The sequence below is a fragment of the Muntiacus reevesi genome, chromosome 22 (assembly GCF_963930625.1).
Source record: "Muntiacus reevesi chromosome 22, mMunRee1.1, whole genome shotgun sequence".
NCBI classification, from domain to species: Eukaryota; Metazoa; Chordata; class Mammalia; order Artiodactyla; family Cervidae; genus Muntiacus; species Muntiacus reevesi.
The window spans coordinates 19,734,596-19,760,738 of NC_089270.1; the positions used below are offsets into that span (position 1 = coordinate 19,734,596).

At 42.2% G+C, this 26,143-nt stretch overlaps 1 long non-coding RNA gene and 1 other non-coding gene across 3 annotated transcripts in view; one reads left to right on the forward strand and one right to left on the reverse strand.

Moving 5' to 3' along the window:
- The window catches only part of LOC136153083 (uncharacterized), a 452,303-nt gene that overhangs the window by 205,062 nt on the left and 221,098 nt on the right, over window positions 1-26,143 (forward strand). The window lies entirely within an intron of this gene.
- Window positions 16,803-16,906, reverse strand: LOC136153107 (U6 spliceosomal RNA). The gene has a single exon (XR_010660347.1). It is a non-coding gene; the product is annotated as a U6 spliceosomal RNA (small nuclear RNA).

Below are 26,143 nucleotides of genomic sequence, written 5' to 3' on the forward strand. Positions count from 1 at the left end.
GCCAGGCTACAGTTCGTAGGATCGCAGAGTCAGACACGACTGAGTGACTCAGACTTTCACTTTCATCATTTTACAAATTTCATGCCCCTTGTAGTGAATGTCTCTATAAACACGGAGAGTTTGAACAGCGACAGGTTGCCTCCTTCACGTAAGTCATGAGTTAAAAGTCCTTGATGAAATTGGGAGGGTTTCCAGCAGGAGAGCCGAGCCTGTATTGTTGGCGTGGAGTGCTGGACGGCGGACAGCTCCCTCACCCAGACCAACCTGGCCCAAGCTTTTGCTACTTGTTCCATGTTTTGAATAGATTACTGTCTCTCTTGCGTGCATATATATTTAATCATTCACTCATATCTGGCTTTCTCTAGCCCTTCATTTTACCTTGTTTATTTCACGCTTTCATAGTGTTGCATTGTATGAAGACATGAATTGTGTATGTCTTAGTTTTTAATATTTATCCCGTTTATAGCGGAGATCATTGACTTAATAACTGGCAGTTGCCAGCCTCCCTTATGACATATCCAAAGATGTATGATGGTCTCTGGCTTGGTCAAGGCCACTGTCCTTACCTGACGGTGTCTGACTTGAAAATGAAGATACATTTGCGGGCAGGTTTCCCACCGCCCCCCACCCCCGGGCACTCCCAGCATTGATTTCATTATTCCCTTTTGTACACGCACTGCTCTAGTCAAACTGGATTAGGAACTTTTTCCCAAGCACCACCCTCACCCTTTACCCTTTCCTCTTAGTTATTACATCTGTCTGAAATTACTCATCGACATTTTTCATCTGTCACACTCTAATCCAGTGTTGAAAGGCTAGTTGATCTTGAGGAGATTAAACAGGAAATTGTAGCAACATTTCACCTGCTTCCTTTTCTTCCTTTCTACTTGTCTACCACATAACCATGGCTGAGTGACTAAACAACCACCACCACAACCACACAATCATACACAAAACTAGCAACCTCGTCTTCTTCATAACGTCCCTAGCGCTTTTCACGACTTGGTCACCTTCTGGTTTTATAGCAGTTGTTGTATATTGTAAATTCTCTATCAAATTACAAACTTGTCAAGGAAGAAAGCCCCACATCTTAATTCACGGTCCATTCTCCTCTGTCTTTCCCCTCCTCACTTTCCACTGTACTTTGTATATAGTAGATATTCAGACAAATATTAAATTATCTTGAAGATAAATTTCATTATTAAAATGAAATAAGATCAAAGCATGCAATATGCATGTTAAAAACTCTCTGAAGTGGGAAGTTAAAGAATGTGAAAGAATCAGGGGCCGTTGTTTTTAAAATCATTTAAATGAAAATAATGTTAGTAGTATATCTAGTGGCACAGTAAAAAGGCCTGTCTCTGACCGTCATGTCAGAGTTTCGGGAAACACACTCTGCCGTGGAGGTTTGTGTGTGAGAAGTTTCCTGGGGAGACCACCCCCCAGTGTGAGGCCGACACCTCGAGGGAGGGAGGAGGGAGGAGCAGGACGCAGGCTCCGCTGATCCCCCAGAGAGTTCTGGAACTGGCCATCACTGCAGAGCTGGTCCATCTCACGCCCAGAGGGCTCAGTCTTTACACAGTAAGTACCCTGCATACCAACCTGAAGTTGTGAGCTTTCAAAGATGCGAACGTGCATCCCATCAGTGGCAGGCGTGAATGAAATTGCAGCCTGCCCTCCATCTCCTCTTGCTGACGATCCTTCAGCTCTACCATCTCCACCTCCTCTCTTCCTCCAGTCAGGAGCTCCTCTTGCCCCATCACTCGATGCCAGCCCCTGTATGCCAGCTGTTGTACCGTACTGTGAGATTAAAAATGTTCTCTTTATTTTTTGTGTTTATTATGTATTATTTGCACAGGGTTGGACGTGACTGCAGCAGCTTAGCACAGCACAAACATCTCTATGTTTATATTGTTAGTTTTGTTTGAACTTTTCAGTTTTGATATTGTCTCTTGATGTCTGCTACTGGAACCGATGACTTAGTTTTCTTCTATCTCCTGTCTCTGTCTCCTTGGCCCTATTTTTCAATACATACTTTCTCTGATGTCTTCCAGATATGGTTATGTTCTAAAGTTGTGGTTTATATTGTTGAGCCTATGTTACTGTCATTTATAGCTGAGCCGTGTGCTGTGTTATGATTGCATTTACTTTTCTATGTAACTTTAAGGGAGTTTTTGGAGTTAATAATTACCAGAAACTCTATGCCTCAATTTCTCCAACTGTAAAGTTGGGATATTAACTGTACCTATCTCATAGAGTAGTCAGAATTATATAGATTTTAATTAGTTTTCACTGACTTTGTGTTTTATATGCGTGCTTGCTAAGTCAGTTCTGTCATGTCCAACTCTTTGCGACCCTATGGACTGTAACCCCCCAGGCTCTTCTGTCCATGGGATTTCCCAGGCAAGAATACTAGAGTGGGTTACTCTGGGGGATCTTCACAACCCAGGGATTGAACCCAAATCTCCTGCATTGACAGGTGGTTTCACTGGGTTACTTGGAAAGCCCCTTGTTGTTTTTTTTTTTTTTTAAATCAGCCCCTAATTCAGCTCAGACTTTCTAATGGAACTGTAAATATGCTCAAAACACTTCATCACGTGTTAAGTGCTCAATCAATAAGGGCTTAAAAATATGCATGGTTAATACTCATGAATCCCAGAATAATTTAATTGAGAGAAGAATGCATTCAGAACTGGGAGGCCTGGTTCAAGGTCTGGATCTGCCCGTATCTAGCTGTATGACCTTGGGCTGGCATAGTTGAATTGAAGTTTTATAATGTGCAAATAAGCGAATTGGATTAGATAATTCCTAGGGTCTCCTCCAGGTCTGGGACTCCCTTAATGAAATAAAGGATGGGCAGAAAATATCAAACAAATTAAGGTTATAGTGGTATTGGCTGCCACCAATTTTGGAACCACCTCTAGAAGACCTGTTAACAACCTCCGTCTGGCAAGAGTATGGAGCTATCACTCACACTGTGATAAAGAACATTGCTTAGTCATTTGATTGGAGCAGTTGTCCCACCCCTATGGGACACCTGGTTGTAATTTAAGGGAGCCACCACTACATGTCGCTATAGCTTATGTAACTAGAAGGTCAGGAGGCACTCCAGTGGCCTCCAAGCCTCAGAATTACCCTGTGGTTGGTCTTCTTACAGAGTTAGAACTACACATTTACAGTACTTAAGCATCTAGAACACTTAGATGGAGATGAAAGGATTTAAAAGGAAGACTGTAATACCTTCCAAATTCTTCCACTTGCTGTTCCCTCAAATACTGTTTCTACATGTCTAGGTACTGATGTAAGCTGAGTAAGTGTTAATTGCTCAGTTGTGTCTGACTTTTTGCGACCCCATGGGCCTCCAGGCTCCTCTGTCCATGTGATTCTCCAAGGCAAGAATACTGAGGTCTGTAGCCATTCCCTTTTCCAGGGGATCTTCCTAATTCAGGGACCGAACCCGGGTCTCCCACATTGCAGGCAGATTCTTTACCATCTGAGCCACCATCAAGTGGTATTTAAAGGAATACCTAATTGAGCAACTCCTAGACTGTTTGGCTTACGAAGTGAAAGTGAAAGTCGCTCAGTTGTGTCCAACGTTTTGCGACCCCGTGGACTATACAGTCCATGGAATTCTCCAGGTCAGAGTACTGAAGTGGGTAGCATTTCCCTTCTCCAGGGGATCTTCCCAACCCGGGATCAAAGCCAGGTCTTCCACATTGCAGACTGAGCCGTAAGGGAAGCCCAAGAATACTGGAATGGGTCGTCTATCCCTTCTTCAGCAGATCTTCCCAACCCAGGAATCAAGCCAGGGCCACCTGCATTGCAGGCAGATTCTTTACCCATTGAGCTATCAGGGAAGCCCATACCTTTTTGTTATTTTTCTCCCCTAAAAGTAAAGAGGTTAAGCTACCTCTTTAGGGAAATATGGGAAGGGAAATATGAAATCTTTTTGTTTCCTGGTTCTTGCTTCCGTTTTATCTCTAAGCGTCTCTGGAATCATAAATACTTACTGTATTTCACTGATTTTATGAAAATATACACATATTTTTCATATTTTAGCTTTTACAAAATTGTGATGTTTCATAGAGTCAATGACAACATATGATTAGCAGCACTTTTTCCTTTTTAGTGATGTCTTATGATCGATGATGTCTTTCATGTGATAAAATATTGTATCTTGTATTGTGGTGTATCCATCTTCATTTATTGGGGCTTCTCAGGTGGCTCAGCAGTAAAGAACGTGTCTGCCAGTGCAAGAGGCATGGGTTTAATCCCTGGGTTGGGAAGATCCCCTGGAGAAAGAAATGGCAATCCACTCCGTATTCTTGCCTGGGAAATCCCATGGATAGAGAAGCTTGGTGGGCTACAGTCCATGGAGTTGCAAAGAGTCAGGCATGATTTAGTGCCGCACTGACCAACAATAGTCTCAATTTATTAGTGTTCAGTGCTGCATTAAAAGTTATTTGACAGGTAAACTTCCTTTTCCAGTCAAGTTATTTTAGGAGCTCAAACTGGAAGAGAGAGCAGTGTTTCTTGAATGTTCACTGGTGTTGGAGCTGTGGGCTGTGTGTTTATGATTGTATTTAATCCTTGCTATGCTATGAAGTGGGGTTTTTTGGTTTCCATTTTACAGTAGAGGAAACTGAGGCCCAGAGAGCTCAGTAACTTGTACGAAGTCATGTTGCTGGTGAGGAGCGCCGCTGAAGACAGTATATCTATGTATTTTGGCTGTAAATCCTATTCTTTTTGTGCTTGCATGTTCAGTCGCTAAGTCATCTCTGACTTTTTGGCGACCCCATGAACTGTAGCCCACCAGGCTCCTCTGTCCGTGGGATTCTCCCAGGAAGAATACTGGAATAGGTTGCCATTTCCTCCTCCAGGGGATCTTGCCAACCCAGGGATTGAACCCATGCCTTCTGCATTGGCAGGTGGGTTCTTTACTCCTGAACCCCTAGGGAGTCCCACACTTCTTGTACCATACTGCAAAGATGTTGTAGGCAGCGGTGCTCAATCTTTTGGCACCAGGGGCTGGTTTCCACGGACCATGACGGGGGGAATCGTTTCAGGATGATTCAAGTTTATTACATTTATTGTGCGTTTTATTTCTGTTATTGTGACGTCAGCTCCACCTCAGACCATCAGGCATTAGATCCTGGAGGTTGGGGACCCCTATTTTAGGGCACACTGCCTCTCTTTAATACCAGGCATTTCTGACTTAGCCCGTAGAACTCAGCCTTCTTTGAATAACGCACACTTGTTTTCTGACAGCCTTTAACAATGTTGAATCAAACAACATAGAAGTGGTTTTTTTTTTTTTTTTCTGAATTCCAGACTCAGTCTTTGTGGTTAAGAGGATGGAGTGAGACTTGATGTATCTAAGATGAGAATAGCTTCTCGGTGGGGCTGTGGGCTCCGGGTGTCAAGGATGCTGGACAGGAGCCACGTGGGATCTAGCACAGCTACTTCAGGGCCTTTGGATTCCCTTAGTCTCCTGGCAGACCTCTCTAGGAAATAGTTTTCAAAATGCCTTGAATTAAAAGTATTTCCCCCAAGTCTCTAATGTACAGAAAGCTGGTTTATCAGCTTTCAGAATGTGGCTCCCATCAGAGTGCAAAGCGCCCTGGAGATGCAGGCTGTGTGCCACATGTACGTGGTAGGAAGAATTTAGTCTCTCTTGGCTTAACTTTCCATGGGGCAGGGCTGAGAAAAGGGCAAATTCTTTTTGCACATATCTTTGCTCTGACGGTCTCCTGTATGCAGATGGCACCTGCTGGCAGTCAGGAAGGAGGGGAGGGTAGGAGGCAGCATACATCATAATCATCATTGTGTTTGCACAGACCCAGGTAGGCTGAATTTTCACTTCTCAGCAACTCTCAGAAACTGCTGAACCACATTTCATTCTAATTCCCCACCTCATGTCCTGAAGGGCATTGGTTGTCTGCAGACTGCACTTGTGTTTTCCACTTTTATTTTATTCCACCATCCTTTTTATTTCAAGTTCTCATTTGTAAATCTGAAAATAAAACATTAGCAATCTGTCAGAGGTTTTGCTTCATTCATTTGTCTAGGGATTTATCATCAAAATATTCCTTTTATATCAGTAACTTGGGGGTCTTATGGTGATGAATAATCTGTGATTCTACTTTGCAAGAATTTCTCGAATAGAGGGCATGTGACTATAACATGTACAGGAGATAATAGTAAAAAATTCAAGGTCACTAAGAGATGAGTTGATTATAATTATTTCAAGTTCCTTGGCTTAAAGACAGTACTATTGGCTGAAGCAATTTTGAAATGATGTGTTTAACCTTTCATCTCTTAAAGCCAGCCCATCTCTGTTGGGCTTCCCTGGTGGCTCAGATGGTAAAGAATCTGGCCCCACCCAGGAGACACAGAAGACTCAGGTTCAATCCCTGGGTCAGGAAGATTTCCTGGAGAAGGAAATGGCTACCCACTCCAGTATTCTTGCCTGGAGAATTCCATAGACAGAGCAACCTAGTGGTCTACATGAGTCAGACCATGGGGTCACAAAGAGTCAGACGTGACTCTATTATATGTTATCTGGATGAAAACCATTGGATAAAACCTACTTGCACCTCTTCAGAGCTATCCATCCATTTTACAGAGATTTTGCTCTTGGAAGGAAGGCCAAATGACTAGCAGGAGACTTTTCATTTTATCAGGAATTTTTGAAACTTCCAGTGTGAAACTCATGAAAGTTATGTGGTAACATACAAGAAGAGAAGTCAACCTTTATTTTCCTGAATACTAAAATCAAGGATCATCTTTCATCCTCATCTTACGTGATGTCTTGACTGCTTTCACTTATTTATTTAAATATTCATCTCTTCAACTTTTCGGCAAATATTTATTGACCGGTGGCTATGTGCCATGTGTGTGTGTGAGTACTCGGTCACTCAGTTGTGTCCAACGCTTTGCGACCCTATGGACTTTAGCCAGCCAGGCTCCTCTGCCCATGGAATTTTCCAGGCAAGAATACTGGAGTGGGTTGCCACTTCCTTCTCCAGGGGAATCTTTCTAACCCAGGGATCGAACCCACATCTCTTATGTCACCTGAATTGGCAGGCAGGTTCTTTACCACTAGTGCCGCTATGTACCATATGTTGTCAATAACACAGAGTCCCTGCCTTTGGGGATTTATTGCAAAATTCAGACTTAAGTTGAAGAAAGTAGGGAAAATCACTAGACCATCCAGGTATGATTATACAGTGGAAATCCCTTATAATTTTACAGTGGAAGTGACAAATAGATTCAAGGGACTAGATCTGATAGACAGAGTGCCTGAAGAACTATGGACGGAGGCTCGTGAGATTGTACAGGAGGCAGTGATCAAGACCATCCCAAGAAAAAGAAAGGTAAAACAGTTGTCTGAGGAGGCCTTACAAATTGCTGAGAAAAGAAGAGAAGCTAAAGGCAAGGGAGAAAAGGAATGATATACACATTTGAATGCACAGTTCCAAAGAATAGCAAGGAGAGATAAGAAAGCCTTCCTCAGTGATCAATGCAAAGAAATAGAGGAAAACAAGAGAATGGGAAAGACTAGAGATCTCTTCAAGAAAATTAGAGATACCAAGGGAACATTTCATGCAAAGATGGGCTCAATAAAGGACAGAAATGGTATGGACCTAACAGAAGCAGAAGATATTAAGAAGAGGTGGCAAGAATACACAGAAAAACTGTATAAAAAAATCTTCATGACCCAGATAATCATGATGGTGTGATCACTCGCCTAGAGCCAGACATCCTGGAATGTGAAGTCAAATGGGCCTTAGAAAGGATCACTACAAACAAAGCTAGTGGAGATGATGGAATTCCAGTTGAGCTATTTCAAATACTGAAAGATGATACTGTGAAAGTGCTGCACTCAAGATGCCAGCAAATTTGAAAAACTCAGCAGTGGCCACAGGACTGGAAAAGATTGCCAATTCCAAAGAAAGGCAATGCCAAAGAATGCTCAAACTACCGCACAATTGCACTCATCTCACATGCTAGCAGGGTAATGCTCAAAATTCTCCAAGCCAGGCTTCAACAATACATGAACCATGAACTTCCAGATGTTCAAGCTGGATTTAGAAAAGGCAGAGGAACCAGAGATCAAATTGCAAACATCCTTTGGATCACTGAAAAAGTAAGAGAGTTCCAGAAAAACATCTGCTTTATTGACTATGCCAAAGCCTTTGACTGTGTGGATCACAACTGTGGCAAATTCTTCAAGAGATGGGAATACCAGACCACCTGATCTGCCTCCTGAGAAATCTGTATGCAGGTCAAGAAGTAGCAGTTAGAACTGGACATGGAACCACAGACTGGTTCCAAATAGGTAAAGGAGTACGTCAACGCTGTATATTGTCACCCTGCTTATTTAACTTATATGCAGAGTACATCATGCGAATTGACAGGCTGGATGAAGCCCAAGCTGGAATCAAGATTGCTGAGAGAAATACCAGTAGCCTCAGATATGCAGATGACACCACCCTTATGGTAGAAAGCAAATAAGAAATAAAGAGTCTCTTGATGAAAGTGAGAGAGGAGAGTGAAAAGTTATTTTAAAAGTCAACATTCAGAAAACTAAGATCATGGCATTCGGTCCCATCACTTCATGACAAATAGATGGGGAAACAATGGAAACAGTGTCAGACTTTATTTTCTTGGGCTCCAAAATCACTGCAGATGGTGATAGCAGCCATGAAATTAAAAGACATTTGCTCCTTGGAAAAAAGGGTATGACCAACCTAGACAGGTTATTAAAAAGCAGAGACGTTACTTTGCCAACAAAGGTCCATCTAGTCAAAGCTATGGTTTTTTCCAGTAATCATGTATGGATGTGAGAGTTGGACTCTAAAGAAAGCTTAGTGTCAAAGAATTGATGCTTTTGAACTGTGGTGCTGCAGAAGACTCTTGAGAGTCCCTTGGACTGCAAGGAGATCCAACCAGTCCATCCTAAAGGAAATCAGTCCTGGATATTCATTGGAAGGACTGATGCTGAAGCTGAACCTCCAATATTTTGGCCACCTGATGTGGAGAACTGACTCATCTGAAAGACCCTGATGCCTGGAACGATTGAAGACTGGAGGAGAAGGGGATGACAGAGGATGAGATGGTAAGATGGCATCACTGACTCGATGGACATGAGTTTGAGCAAGCTTCAGGAGTTGGTGATGGACAGGGAAACCTGGTGTGCTGCAGTCCATGGGGTTGCAAAGAGTCCGACATGACTGAGCAACGGAACTGCTTTTGGGGAACTAATATTCTTTGAGGCTTGCAGACAAATATATAGTTAAAGTCATTGTGATAATCATTCTGACAGAGTTTTTATGGAGTGAGGTGGGATCATGTAGAAGGGGGTTCTGGTTCTGAATTTGGGAGATCGGGGAGAGCTAATCTGAAGAAATGCTATTTTAGGGTTCTTTCCAGAAGTGTTATTCTGTGACAATATTCTGGCTCTTCCATTCCTCTCACTTGCTTCTTCTTAATTTCCTTAGCTGCTTCTTCCTTCCTTTCATCCTAATAAATATCAGTGCTCCCTTGGGGTTTGTCTGAATCCCTCATTTCTTATAATTGTCTATTTTTCTAAGAACTTAAAATCATAACCATGGTTTCAACTACCCTTATCCACAATTGGTGCCTAACTGTATCTTTAACTAGCTTTAGATTGTTAAATTAGTGACTCATTCATTGTTTTTGCAAACATTCATCGACTTCCAACCACATACCAGACTTTGCCCAGGGTAACAGAGATGAATCAAGTTGACTTCTTAACACTCCCTGAGCTTTCAATCTCACTAGCAAGAGCTTCATTACAAAATTATAAAATATGTGAAATTAAAAACTTTAGCAACAGAGAAAAGGAAACCTCTAACTGCTCCTGGTGGTGTCAGAAATCTTTGCAGAGGGAAGAAGGAATTGCCTAGGTGATTTAGGAGAAGGGATTTCAGGCAGAGGGAATATTGTAGTATGTGCAAGGACTTGGAGTCTCCCTGCTTGTCCAGAGAATAATCAAACATTTAGTGTGGTTAGATTATAGGACATGTAATGGAAAAGGTCAGAATCCAGCCTGATGGAACGAGTTGCAGTTGGATTGTCAATAGGTACCATGCTCAGAATCAAAGACAGTTTTCTTTTACACATTAGGGAGCAAGGAGAGATTTTTCAGCTGTCAGTTTGCAAATTTAGATTCTGCAATATCTGGTGGCAAGGTAGAAGCTGTTAGTGGCATGGAGATTTGGTAGGAAATTAAATAAGGGGTGATGACAGTCTGAACTAAGGCAGTGACAAGGCAATGGGAAAAGAAAGGTTTATGACTTGAACGTTTTCCATAGTCAAATCAATAAGATGTGATAGATAAGGAAAGAGAAGAATAAAAAAAGACACTGTAATTTGTGGTTGAAAGGGGGAAATAGATGTTCTCACTGTTAACCAAGATATGAACAACTGGAGGCAGATTTGCTGTCAGGGAATATGGTGTGTTCAATTTTGGACAAGTCAAGTTGTAGGTACCTATGGGACATTCCAGTGGAGGTGTTTAATAGACAATTGGAAATAATTAATTTGAAGCTTAGAAGAGAATTAGTGATGAGCATACACAGTAAGAATGAACATCACATACAGGAGATGTGGTACATATATATAATGGAATATTACTCAACCATAAAAATAAAATAATGCCATTTGCAGCAACATAGATGAACCTAAAGATTATCATACTAAATGAAGTAAGTCATACAGAGAATGACAAATACCATGTGATATCACTTATATGTGGAATCTAAAATATGACACAAATGAACTTGTCTGTGAAACAGAAACAGACTCACAGGCATAGATAATAGACTTGTGGTTGCCAAAGGGAAGAGAGGGGGACAGGGATGAATTTGGGAGTTTGGGACTAGTAGATGCCAGCTATTAATATGGAATGAATAAAACACAAGGTCCTACTGTATAGTACAGGGAACTATATTCAATATCCTATGATAAAACATAATGGAAAAGAATATCAAAAAGAATGTGGTTATATATTTTATATGTATTTAAGTGTGTATATTTTAATATACACATTAAATATAAATGTGTATATACATAAATATAAATGTATATATACACATATATGTGTGTATATATATATTGCATATATATATATATAGGCTTCCCTGGTGGCACTGAGGGTAAGGAATCCACCTGCAATGTGGGAGACCTGGGTTCGATCCCTGGATTGGGAAGATCCCCTGGAGGAGGGCATGTCAACCCACTTCCATATTCTTGCCTGGAGAATCCCCATGGAAAGAGGAGCCTGGTGGACTACAGTCCATGGGGTCGCAAAGAGTCAGACACGACTGAGCGACTAAGCACAGCACACACGTATATATATATGTATCTTACCATCCCCCAAAAAAGAAATGCAAAAAAGCAAAATGGCTGTCTGAGGAGGCCTTACAAATAGCTGTGAAAATAAGGGAAGCAAAAAGCAAAGGAGAAAAGAAAAGATATACCCATCTGAATGCACAGTTCCAAAGAATAGCAAGGAGAGATAAGAAAGCCTTCCTCAGTGATCAATGCAAAGAAACAGAGGAAAACAAGAGAATGGGAAAGACTAGAGATCTCTTCAAGAAAATTAGAGATACCAAGGGAACATTTCATGCAAAGATGGGCTCAATAAAGGACAGAAATGGTAGGGACCTAACAGAAGCAGAAGATATTAAGAAAAGGTGGAAAGAATACACAGAAGAACTGTACAAAAAAGATCTTCATGACCCAGATAATCATGATGGTGTGATTACTCACCTAGAGTCAGACATCCTGGAATGTGAAGTCAAGTGGGCCTTAGGAAGCATCACTACAAACAAAGCTAGTGGATGTGATGGAATTCCAGTTGAGCTATTTCAAATCCTGAAAGATGATGCTGTGAAAGTGCTGCACTCAAGATGCCAGCAAATTTGGAAAACTCAGCAGTGGCCACAGGACTGGAAAAGGTCAGCTTTCATTCCAATCCCAAAGAAAGGCAATGCCAAACAATGCTCAAAGTATCACACAGTTGCACGCATCTCACATGCTAGCATTAATGCTCAAAATTCTCCAAGCCAGGCTTCAGCAGTACATGAACCTTGAACTTCCAGATGCTCAAGCTGGATTTAGAAAAGGCAGAGGAACCAGAGATCAAATTGCCAACATCCGCTGGATCTTCAAAAAAGCAAGAGAGTTGCAGAAAAACATATATTTCTGCTTTATTGACTATGCCAAAGCCTTTGACTGTGTGGATCACAATAAATTGTGGAAAATTCTGAAAGAGGTGGGCATACCAGATCACCTAACCTGCCTCTTGAGAAACCTGTAGGCAGGTCAGGAAGCAACAGTTAGAACTGGACATGGAACAACAGACTGGTTCCAAGTAGGAAAAGGAGTACGTCAAGGCTGTATATTGTCACCCTGCTTATTTAACTTATATGCAGAGTACATAGTGACAAACGCTGGGCTGAAAGAAACACAAGCTGGAATCAAGATTGCTGGGAGAAATATCAATAAGCTCAGATATGCAGATGATAACACCCTGATGGCAGAAAGTGAAGAAGAACTAAAGAGCCTCTTGATGAAAGTGAAAGAGGAGAGTGAAAAAGTTGGCTTAAAGCCCAACATTCAGAAAACTAAGATCATGGCATCTGGTCCCATCACTTCATGGCAGATAGATGGGGAAACAATGGAAACAGTGGCTGACTTTATTTTTCTGGGCTCCAGAATCACTGCAGATGGTGATTGCAGCCATGAAATTAAAAGATGCTTACTCCTTGGAAGGAAAGTTATGACCAACCTAGACAGCATTATTAAAAAGCAGAGACATTACTTTGCCAACAAAGGTCTGTCTAGTCAAGGCTATGGTTTTTCCAGTGGTCATGTATGGATGTGAGAGTTGGACTATAAAGAAAGCTGAGCAATGAAGAATTGATGCTTTTGAACTATGGTGTTGGAGAAGCCTCTTGAGGGTCCCTTGGACTGCAAGGAGATCCAAGCAGTTCATCCTAAAGGAGATCAGTCCTGGGTGTTCATTGGAAGGACTGATGTTGAAGCTGAAACTCCAGTACTCTGGCCACGTCATGCGAAGAGCTGACTCATTTGTAAAGACCCTGATGCTGGGAAAGACTGAGGGCAGGAGGAGAAGGGGACAACAGAGGATGAGATGGTTTGATGGCATCACCGACTAGATGGTCACGGGTTTGGGTGGACTCTGGGGGTTGGTGATGGACAGGGAGGCCTGACAGGCTGCAATTCATGGGGTCACAAAGAGTTGGACACGACTGAGGGACTGAACTGCACTGAATCACTTTGCTATACAGCAGAAATTAACACATTATAAATCAACTATACTTCAGTAAAATAAATTTTAAAAAAGAATAAACATCTTTCATCTAGTAGTTGAAGCCATAGAAGTGGATGGACTATGTTTTATATTCAACACATTAAAAAAAATCTACTATATACGAGTCATTGTGAATATGGGAATGTGTGAATTGTGAATTCATATTGTGAATAGGAATATGAGTTTAGCATGGTCATCTGGCTTCCAGAGTTCTCTAGGGCAAAGGACATAATCAAATAAATGCACTATAATATGAGAATGGTTATTAATAGAAATGTGTTCAAGGTATAGAAGTGGCACAAAGGAAAAAGAGATCACATAAGCAGGAAGGAAGACACTGAAAAGAAGAAAGCCAGGCTCAGAAATGAGTAGAACTTCTTCAAGGAATATGAAAAGCTTCATAGATTTGCTTGTTATTTCTTCAAGGCATATGTCATAACTCATTCATCAATATACTCTCCACAGAACCCAGTCTAATGTCTGCAACGTAAGTTTTCAGTAATGTTTGTTGAATAAATGGGCCCAGGGCAGTTGGAAAGACATGAAAGAAAAAAAGTGAAGCATGGGATTTCCCCAAGCCCTGGGGAACACTTTAATCATCTCTTATTAGCCTTTCACATGGAGAGCTTGTACAGGTGGATCTCAAAATAAACTGAGGAAATGAAGATGCAGCAATTTGGAACTAGGATAAGGACTGCATCTGTCAGTCCTGTAATTATGAAAGGTGCTTATGGCAAGCTAGATCTTTTATTTTTATTTCTGGTGTGCAGTAAAAATTGTGTAGCCATTGATTTCCTGTCAAACCATCCCTTAGAGTGCTTGAGATAATGCCACATCACCATTCATTGATTAATGACAGTGCTGGGCTTTTAAACAGGAACCCATCCCACTGAGCCCTGCAGCCTCCATTCTTGTTGTGTGTCCATTTAAATGATTTGTAACAGCCAGTAATTATGAGAATGTCTTTCTTTCTTGACCTTCCTCATCCTCTCCTCCCCACCCACTAAATTTACAAGTTAGTATTTCATCAGCTTGGATTCTAGATTAACATATTGTTTTTTCAGAAGACAGATCTATGTAGGTACATATTAGTACACAGAGTCACTGTGAAAAAAAAAGAGGAAGACACTGTGTGAAAACCTCATGATGAAAGATATTCCTACCACCCTGCCAGTAGGAATCTCTCCAAGGGCAGAGCACTGCAGTTTCACTGCCCAAGACTGGCCGTGTTTCTTTACTGTCTTACCTGAGAATTTTGAACGAGGGAATCTTTTTTTTTTTAATTTAATTTTATGTATTTTTATTTTGGCCTGTGATGGGTCATTGCTGCTCACGCTTTTCTCTAGTTGTGGCGAGTAGGAGTAACTCTCGAGTTGCAATATGCGAGCTTCTCATTGCGGTGGCGTGTCTTATTGCAGGGCAGAGGCTGTAGGGCTGGGGGCTTCAGTAGTTGCAGTTCCCGGGCTTTAGAGCGCAGGCTCAGTAGTTGTGGCTCTAGGGCTTAGTTGCTCTGAGGCCTGTGGGTTCTTCCTGGATCAGGGATTGAACCCATGTCTTCTGCTTTGGCAGACAGATTCTTTACCAGGGAAGCCCTGAAGGGGGGAATCTTATTATCAATACCAGTGGTGCTTTATTACTTTTTAAAATTTGTTTCTTTTCCCCACATAACTTTTTTTTAGTTGATGTGTTATGTTTTCATTTTTATCCAGTTCAGGAAATTTTCTTTCCTTTTTTTTTTTATTTGCTCACACAGCAGGCGGGATCTTAGTTCCTCAAGCAAGTATTGAATCTGTGCCCCCTGCACTGGCAGCACGGACTTTTAACCACTGGGCCACTGGGGCCTAACAGTGCTTTTTAACCACCCACCCTACGCCCTCCAAAGTAACTAAATATGGTATCATGTTTTTCATCATTTTCTCTGGATTGACATGAAATTTTTCCAAGTTAATTATTCCCCCCTGATTGTATTCTCTCTCCAGCTGCTTGAAATATCATGCTTTTCTAGAGGATGAGCTCTAGTAGCCTCTGGAATATTTTCTCAATAATTCAGACCTGCAAGCATAACCATGTGTGTTGAAAGTGATCATTCATATCACTTTTCTCTCCTCTCAAAGACTGCACAGTATTCACTGTGTGAGTCATTATCCCCTAGTTCAGCCAGGGGCATGAGAATTTGCTAGCATATGACAGACCAGAGATCATTCGAGGGACGAGGGGCCAGTCCCTCCTCCCTGGCCCCAGCTGCTTGCTCTTCTAGAGCCCAGGCTTCAAGTAACCTTGTAGCTTTGCTCCGCTTCCTCACGCACCATTGTGAACTTTAGTGGCTCAGGTGTGTGTGTGTGTTACTCACTCAGCTGTGTCGGACTCTTTGTGACCCCATGGAGCCTGCCAGTCTCCCCTGTCCCTCGGATCTCCCAGGCAAGAATACTGGAGTGTGTTGTCAGTTCCTTCTCCAGGGGGTCTTGCCGACCCTGGGATCAAACCTGGGTCTCCCACATTACAGGCAGATTCATTACCATCTTGGTGGCCAGGGAAGCCCAGCGGCACAGATACAGCCCTGTAAATAGGCATCTGTGAAGTCTGTAGAGTAACAACAGCTGGAGACAAAGCTGGAGAAGAAGTCCGTAATGCTCTGAAATAATAATAGCTACTATTTTTGGAGCACACATCCTCTTAAATTCTTACCAAATACTCTCAGGTAAGCTGTCTTGTTTCCATTTTCAGTTCAGTTCAGTCACTTAGTCATGTCCGATTGTTTGAGACCCTGTCGACTGCAGCACTCCAGGCTTCCCTGTCCACCCCCAATTCCTGAAGCTTGCTCAAGCTCATGTCCATTGGTGATGCCGTCCAACCATCTCATCCTCTGTCTTCCCCTTCTCCTCCTGCCTTCAATCTTTCCCAGCATCAGGGGCTTTTCCAATGAGTCAATTCTTCACATCAGGTGGCCAAAGTATTGGAGTTTCAGCTTCAGCATCAGTCCTTCCAATGAACACCCAGGACTGATCTCCTTTAGGATGGACTGGTTGGATCTCCCTGTAGTCCAAGGGACCCTCAAGAGTCTTCTCCAACACCACAGTTCAAAAGCATCAATTCTTCGGTGCTCAGCTTTCTTTATAGTCCAACTCTAACATCCATACATGACAACTGGAAAAAACCATAGCTTTGACTAGATGGACCTTTTTTGGCAAAGTAACGTCTCTGCTTTTTAATATGCTGTGTAGGTTGGTCATAGCTTTTCTTCAAGGAGCAAGAGTCTTTTAATTTCATGGCTGCAGCCACCATCTGCAGTGATTTTGGAGTTCAAAAAAATAAAGTCTGTCATTGTTTTCCTTTGTTTCCCCATCTATTTGCCACGAAGTGATGGGACTGAATGCCATGATCTTAGTTTTCTGAATGTTGAGTTTTAAGCCAGTTTTTTTTTTTTTTTTTTACTCAAAAAAATATGGAACGCTTCACGAATTTGCGTGTCATCCTTGCACAGGGGCCATGCTAATCTCTGTATCGTTCCAATTTTAGTATATGTGCTGCCGAAGCGAGCACTTAAGCCAGCTTTTTTTTTACTGTCTTTTTTCACTTTTATCAAGATGCTCTTTAGTTCCTCTTTGCTTTCTGCCATTAGGGTGGTGTCATCTGCATATCTGAGGTTGTTGATATTTCTCCCAGCAATCTTGATTTCAGCTTGTCGTATCCAGCCCAACATTTCTCAATATATACTCTGCCTATATGTTAAATAAGCAGGGTGACAATAAACAGCCTTGATGTACTCCTTTTCCAGTGTGGAACCAATTTGTTGTTCCATGTCTGGTTCTAACTGTTGCTTCTTGACGTGCATACAGATTTCTCAGGAAATCTGTTTGCATTTTACAGATAAGGAATTGAGGCTCAGAATTTAAATCATGAGCTCTAGCCGCATAACATGGGCAGAGCCAGAATTTGAGCGTGTATCCTTTCCATCCAGCTACCCTGCTTCCAAGAGGGACAACTTTGGCCTGGTCATGCTTTTCTGTGAGCATCTTTTAGAAGAAGGGCATCAAGTTGCTAAGAGATAATCACTATGGCTTTTTTCTCTGTTCTTTTGAAGACAGGTGATGACATGCCAGGGCTTCCCAGGTGGTTCAGTGGTAAACAGTTCACTTGCCAATGCAGGAGACACGGGTTTGATTCTGAGATCAGGAAGATCTCCTGGAGTAAGAAATGGCAGTCTTCTCCAGTATTCTTGCCTGAAAAATCTCATGAACAGAGGAGCCTGGCAGGCTACAGTCTCTGGGGTTGCAAAGAGTCAGACACAACTGTGTGACTGAGCGCGTGTGCGCACACACACACACACACACACACACACACACACACACACACGGTGATATGCCAGGGTGGATGGGAATGGAGAGGAAGACAACAAGGAGGATGAAACTCCAGATATTGGTGGCAGCCAGGAGTTGGCAAAAGATGCGATTTCCTTCCTGTTCACTTCAAACATGAGCACTAGGAGTCAGGAACTGAGAATAAGTTTAGTGACCACACTTTTCTTCGAATCCCGGAAGTGCACAGTCTTTGGGACAAAGGAGAATCAGAATAATTAATTTGGAGTAAAATCTTTGTTTATGACCACAACTCATGTGTGCTAGCCATTTGGAGGGTCTGCTCTGACCTCCTCAGGGAATTACTCTGTCCCAGGGAAGTCTGCAGCCCTGTGTTGTGTGGGCAAAATGAAACTTCCTCCTGTGAGCTCTTTTCTCCTGCAGTGCTTACTTTGGCTTTACCTCATGCCAGACCTGAAAGTCTGGAGCTGTCAGCTCTAGTCCAGCCCCCGTGGAGTCCAGTGGCGGGGTTCCAATTCCTTGTGGTGGCGAATGTGAAGAAGTGCTGTGTGTGGGGTAATATTTATGGCTTTGTCAGCTGCTGGCACTGTAGCAACGGACTCAAGAATGGCCAAAGGAGCTTTAGTGATGATGAGTGTTTGTTTAGAATGGTAATCTAGGGAACTGAGCTCTAGGCTCTCGTCAGCAGGCCCGTCCTGGTTGAGAACATTCCCTAAAAGAAGTTCTTGGTTCAGCAGTTAGCCCCAGGTCAAGTGTGACCAAAGGCAATGATGTGCATTTGCAGTGGAGATGCTGTGTATTCCAGAAAGTCCTTCATCTGCCCACGCCCTTGTGTGTGATAGGCATTTTCTTTTCCTCCTGCATGATCCATCTGAAGATGTGGGTGATTTAAGGGACTTGTGTCTTTTTTACACTCTGCCCTGGCTCCATGACTCAGGGTCACTTGATCATCACCCTGACCTTAGTGTTATTTCTGAAGAGTGAGACAGAGCTAAATCTATCCAAGTATCAGTAGGGTTAACTGAATACAAAGTGTTTTAAAGTATATGATTTTCATCTCATCCTTGTAAACTTCCACGTGGGGAAGAAGAAGTTTATTATAGTCTTTGAAGATGGAAGTCAATGATTTAATTAAGTTGCAAGAATAATAAGTGGAATCAGGACTATAGGTAGGCATTTCTGATTCCTGGATCTGTACCTTGGAGTAGACAAGTTATAGCTTGCTGGCCAAATCTGGCCACTGTCTGTTTTTGTACAGTCTGCGAGCCCAAAGTTTTCACATTTTTAAATAGTTGGGAGAAAAATAACAAAAGAAGAATATTTCCTGACACATAGCATAGGTAATTCAAATTTCAGTGTCTAAAAAATAGAGTTGTATTGGAACATAGACACATTTATATATTTAGGCATTGTCTGTGATTACTGTTAAACTACAATGACAGACTTGAGTTATTGTGACAGAGACCTTATGGCCCACAGCACCTGAAATATTTTGTAAAGGAAAAGTTGGTCAGCCCCTGTAATAGATGATCAGTGAATAGAAACCCATGGAACAGTCTCTCTGCACTAGTCTGCTAAGGCTACATAAAAAGTCCCGTGAACTGGGTGGCTTCAAACAACAGACATTTATTGTCTCCCAGTTCTGGAGGCTAGAAGTCCACAATCGAGGCATTGACAGCTATGCTTCCTCTGAGACTCTGAGTAGACTCCTTCCTTGCCCCTTCCTAGCTCCTGGTGGCGGCCCATAGTCCTGGGTATTCCTTTGTTTGCATCTGTGTCCGTCTAGTCAATTTCTGCCTCCATCACCAGGTGGGTGTCCTCACCTCATCATCTTCTGTGACTGTCTGTGTCCAGATTTCCCCTTTTTGAAAGGACACCAGATATATTGGATTGTTGTTGTTTAGTCACTAAGTTGTGTCTGACTCTTAGGACCCAAAGGACTGTAGCCTACCAGGCTCCTCTGTCCATGGAATTTCCCAGGCTAGAGTACTGGAGTGGATTGCCATTTCCTTCCCAGGGGATCTTCCCGATGCAGGGATTGTACCTGCATCTAATGACTTTATCTTACCTGGATCATCTGCAAAGACCCTAATTCCAAACAGGGTCACATTCCAGGTACCAGGGGTTATGACATCAGTGTCTCTTTTTGGGGGACACAATACAACTCATAGCACTTTTCCCAATGTAGGGTGTCACTCACACATTATCATCGCTCTTCCTTATTCCTCCCTTTGTACATCCTTCCCTGCTCCTCCCCCCACCCTCTTGCATCCCTTATTCACTAGACATTCAACAAACATTTATGCAGTCATTACAGTGTCTTCACCGCTATGCCCATCACTGTGCTAAAGTATAGTGTAGAAAAATGATTGAGTTTTGGCTTCTGGCCTCAGTGAGCTAGCAGTGCATGATCAGCTGTCTGTGAAAAGTCCTCTCAGAGGGACTTGTGTAAGCAAGTAAGTAGAGATTTGAAAGGATCTTCAGCTTTAAATTCTTAGATATTGAGCAATAATCTTTCAAAATAATTGATGTGGTCTTCTTTAACATACCACGGCTGTTGATTCAAAAATAACAGATGCTGATATCCTTAGAATTGTGGAGTTTCCTTACTGTTCTTTTATTTTTTATTTATTTATTTTTTTAGATTTTGTTTATTTTTTTTTTCCAGTGGGTTTTGTCATACATTGATATGAATCAGCCATAGAGTTACACGTATTCCACATCCCGATCCCCCCTCCCACCTCCCTCTCCACCCGATTCCTCTGGGTCTTCCCAGTGCACCAGGCCTGAGCACTTGGCTCATGCATCCCACCTGGGCTGGTAATCCTTACTGTTCTTTTAAAAGTCGGAAACCTTCAGCCCCTCATCTGCCTTTATTCTTTCAATCTCTCTTCCCTTCAGCACTGACCATGTCAGGATGGAGTGTCTGTTCTGGGAAGAAGGGGCTGAGGAGGGGCTCTGGCCTGGTTATGTTAAGTTGATGGCTTTTAGGGAAACTTAGTCGTGGCTTTGTGGGATGAGGCTGGACAGCACTCCGTGCCTCTTGTCCCTATACATGTGTTTTGTTGTCTTCTTTGAGGCTCTTTATCACTCTGCTGTCTCCTCCTGGCACTAATTGGTTACATTCAAATATAGTCATGAAGTGCGTGAAATAGGTTCTGACAGCTTTTTCTCCCCTGGCCCCAGAACTCAGCATCTCGCTGGTCTTGTAGGATCCTCATGGGTGTGAAGGCACAGCAAGGAAGGAGGTTCGTCCTCTCTGTGAGGGATTCTGGTGGGACTATATGTGGACCGCATCCTCTGGTCCGATTGTATTATCTCTGTGCAGTTTGTCAACCATGGAGTTCCCCCTGCTCCCTGCAGATTCAGAGTTTCCTACTGGTTCTCAAACCCAAAGATGCTAACCTGATGGAAACATCAAGGATCCACTCCCTGTAGGAAGCGGGTGAGGGAACTGATGCTAAAAAGTAATGCCTCTTCTCCCAATGCTGTCCTCTTCCCAGAGTTCACAGTTGCTGCTGACCTTTGTATTCAGACTTGATGTGTGCGCGTATATATATATGTATCAGTCTCTGTTCTACTTAGCCTTTTAAAGGAGCTTCTTTGATTTTTTTAAAAATTAAATTCACTATGAATGCCAAGATTCTTCAGCTTTTATAAATGGTGCGGAGTAAGAAGAAATTAATATTGACTTATTGGTAAAGAACCTCTGACATTGATATTGCGAGACTCCAGTTACCTTGCTTTGTTAATTTTAACTGAATTTCACATTTTACCCTAATGCTCCCAGAGTTCAATTCCTGTGTCACAGTCTACCCCAGAAATACTTCTGAAGGCCAGTGACCCAAATGTTGGCTTGACCACTTACTACTTAGGAAAACTGGGGCAAGTTGCTTAACCTCTCTGTTTTCTCACTGTCCTAAAATGAGTGAAGCAGGTACTTTACAGGGATGTTTGGAAGTTCAAGTGAGACAGTGTTCATCAAAGGGCTTTAGAATGGGAAGTTTTGTGTAAATGTCAGAAGGTATTATCACTACTGTCCTGATGAAAATTAATGCTATGGAAATTCTGGTCAGAGATATATTTTCTTCTTTTCTGTGACCTTAAAAGGCAGAGTTATCATTGCCACTAATTTGTTTTGGGTATTTCTTAGACTGTGGGTTCGCAAGGTGTGATCTCCAGGCCAGGAGCATGAACTTTACCTGAGAATGTGTTAGAAATGCAAGTTCTTGGACCCCACCTCAGACCTCCTGAATCAAAATCCGTAAGGTGGAGCCCAGCATCTGTGTCTTAACAGGAACTCCAGGTGATTCTCCTGGCACTAACGTTTGAGACCCACTGGCTTAGAGTTACACCCACCTGCGTGTGTGCAGGCTCTGATTTTGCTGGTTTTTTAAAAATGGAAGTAGAGCTGCTTGACAGTGTTGTGTTGGTTTCCGCTGTACAACGTGAACCAGCCGTGTGTATACGTACAGCCCCTCCTTCGTGGACCTCCTCCCACCATCCCTGCCGCACCCCTCTAGGTCATCACAGGGCACTGAGCTGATCTCCCTGTGCTAAACACCAGCTTCCTGCTAGCTCTTTATTTGACACATAGTAGTGTGTGTATTTCAGTGCTTGTCTCTCAATTTGTCTCACCCTCTCCTTCCACCTGCCACGTCCACAAGTCTGTTCTCCATGTCCGCGTCTCTATTCTTGCCCTGCAAATAGGTTCATCAGTATCATTTTTCTAGATTCCATATATATATATATATATATATATATATATATATATGCGTTAATATATGATGTTTGTTTTTCTCTTTCTGACTTACTTCACTGTGTATGACAGACTCTGGGTTCAAACACATCACTGCAAATGACCCAATTTCGATCCTTTTTATGGCTGAGTAATACTCCACTGCATATGTGTACCACATCTTCTTCATCCTTTCATCTGTCAGTGGACATTTCGATTGCTTCCATGTCCTGGCTATTGTAAATAGAGCTGCAGTGAACACTGGCGTACATGTATCTCTATGAAAATACTACACTTGATCTTAGCCAAAAGGCCGAGAAGCGATTCTATGAAAATAGAACTACCATATGACCCAGTAATCCCACTGCTAGGCACATACCCCCCAACCCATTTTTTTAACCTGGCTTTTCTTTCAGACCTGGAAGGGATTCTGAAAGACAAATGTGTGCATCTAAGATTGAGTTGCCACCATCCGTTGACTTCCTAGAACACGCCTGCCTGACAGGTGTGCCATTTTTAGCATTGACATCGATCCTACGAATGCAGGTCCTTAAAGCAGCCTGTTGGTTAAACACTGCTTGTTGGGGATATGCTGGAGGTCCATAGCCATGCTCTCTACTTAAGTGCTTTAATAACAGTGGAATGAGATGACTGGTAAACTCTTCTGTAAGATTCAGTATAGCTCCTGCTGAGCTCGATTTGTTTTCTGGCCACCCTTCAACATCAGGTGTCTTCCTCGCTCTAATAGTCTCTTGTCTTCTTCAAAGGAACCACTACCTCTTGATGAGTTGGGGCCCCTATCCTGAAGTGCTCTGACAGGTCATAGAAATAGCCAGTGGTTTCCCTCGTGGTCTAGTGGTTAAGAATCTGCCTGCCAGTTCAGGGGACATGGGTTTGATCCCTGATCTGGGAAGATCCCACACGCCTCGGAGCAACTAAACCCCAGTGCTGCAACTGCTGAGCCCAAGTGTCGCAACTACTGAAGTCTGTGCTCCCTAGAGCTCCGAAAGAGGAGAAGTCCCCACGATGAGAAGCCCTTGCACCGTGATAAAGAGTGGTCCCCGCATTCTGCAACTAGAGAAAGCCCTGGTGCAGCAACAAAGACCCAGCACAGCCTAAGTAAATAAATAAATAAACTTTAAAAAAGTGAAATAGCCAGGTGCCCCGCTGCACACCCTGTACTTCCCCATCATACCCCGGGATTGCAGCTATGCTGTGGCTGTCCTGACAGATAGATGGACTGTAGTTACCTTATACTGGAAACAGAACTCTAAAGGTAATTAAGACAGAAGCGAGAAAGTGGTGGGAAAAACCTTAGGGAAATCATGGTGCTATCGGGCTGATCCATAAGGGCAGAGGTGCATGGTAGGTGTTCAATAAATACTTACAGAATAAATGAATGAGGGCAGAATTTTGTGTTTGGGAAGTGATCCTGCCTACTTCACGTATGAGCATCTATCTTATTCCAAAGGAGCAGACATTATGCCTTGATTGAGTGAACTATTAGATATGTTTAGTTTTAAATGCATTCATAAATAGATTTGATCTTTCCATGGTTCAAATTTCCTCCCATCAGCTTTCCCTTAATTATCCACAAGTGTTCCAAGCCTTCATTAGCTAAATAGGATGCAGATGATGGTCATTAGTCTGGGATATAAATCCTGCTGGCACATTCAATGGCTTTTCACTCAGTTAATTGAAATTTTCAGTATTCATGGACTACAAGAAAACACTAATTTTATCATTTATTTGGGGGTTCAATTTATTTTCCTTTTGCTGGTTGTGTTTCATAATTATGAAGTTAAAAATAAACATGAATGCCACACTTTGCCTGGAGAGGATACCACTATTTTAAGTGCACATGTATCAGTACTAGTCTGCTAAAGAATGGAGACCAAATGAAAAATCATACGTTGTTTAGAAATCTTAGAATTGGCCAACTAAATGTCTAAGAAAGCATCCAAGTCGCGTGCACTTTGGGAACCCATTGATTCAAGTGTAAGAGACTCCCAAATTGTTAGTAATATGAGTAGGTCTGGTCTTGACATCTGCCAATGAATAAGAAATCATCCAGTTGTCCGTGGAGTGCAAATTGCAGGTATCAAATAGAGATGATTAATGCAGGTGTTATTCCTGTAAGTGGTTCTTAGCTTTTGACTGCATTTGACCATTTGTCAGAATCATGTGGCCTCTGTTTAGTGATATTGAGAGTGAAACACATGTACACAGACACATGTGTGCAACTGATACGTGAAATAAAATTTCATAAGATTACCATCTATCTTAGAGATTCGGTTTCTGATTTCCTTAGTTTTTATAATCCAATACTTCAGCAATGATCTCTGCTTCCCAACCCCCCACCCCCACTTTGTTCCAATTTAATCGAGTAAGTGTCATCTGTGTGCTGTTTTAAAAATATAAATCTTGGTTATGGACGTTACACAGCAGAAGTTGGCTCAGTAGAGGCAGAGTATATCTATTTCTAAACCTAATTTAGTGGGAATAAAACAGCGTTGTAATAATTCTCAGAGGTAAACTCTCCCTTAAAAAGGAGACTAGAACATATGGAGTCTCTTTTCAGTACTCAATCACTTTGCAAAACACACCCACCAGTGAGAATAGGGTAGGCAGCTGCCCTTTCAGAAGTCTTTTTGTAGGCTGGACTGGATGAACCCATCCATCACTGCTCCTCTGTCTAGGTTGTCTGACCAAAGCCTTAGCAGTTTCAGTTGTTTGACGCTCTTCCTTCTGGGGTTGCTTTGACCTTTTTGCCCCTTGGAATGTTTCTGCGAATGATTCTTAATGATAATTTAAGGAAGACCTGTTTAAGCACCTCAGTCTTCTAACTCATATATATATAAAACATACATGGCTTAATAGTGTTGTTTCAGTCACTAAGTCCTATCCGACTCTTTGAAACTCCACGGACTGCAGCATGCCAGATTTCCCTGTCCTTCACTATCTCCTGGAGCCTACTCAAACTCATGACCATTGAGTCAGTGATGCCATCCAACCATCTCATCCTTTGTCACCTCTTTCTCCTCCTGCCCTTAATCTTTCCCATCATCAGGGTCTTTTCCAATGAGTCAGCTGTTCACATCAGGTGGCCAAAGTATTGGAGCTTTAGCTTCAGCATCAGTCCTTCCAAATGAATATTCGGGGTTGATTTCCTTTAGAATAGACTGGTATGATCTCCTTGTAGTCCAAGAGACTCTCAAGAATCTTCTCCAACACCACAGTTTGAAAGCACCAAACTTCTGGCACTCAGCCTTCGTTATGGTCTGACTCTTACATCCATACATGACTACTGTATAATATATAAATACATATATTTAATATGTATGTCAATATTTAATTTATATCTGTCTCAAAGTCAAATATAGAGACATTTTATCAGTTATGCTTTTGGAAATTCCCTAAAAAATTCTCATTTCTGCCTCTGTAGTTAATCAAAAGATGAATGTATTATTCAGCCAGATGTCCTGCCCTCAGAGGATGCAGAAAAGAAGTAGTCAGTCTACTCACTGATTTACAAAAATGTGCCTGATAAGATCCAGCTTTTTTTCTCCAAATTAACCAGGGTTCTCATGACCTAATGGGAAATGAATAGGGGTTTCCTCATTTCAAAATGAAGAATTCAAGACCTCTAGTCCAACAATCTGTCTTAAGCTTACAAGGTTAATGTTTGTCTCTTATTAAGAAGAGACAAAAATCAAATGCCTA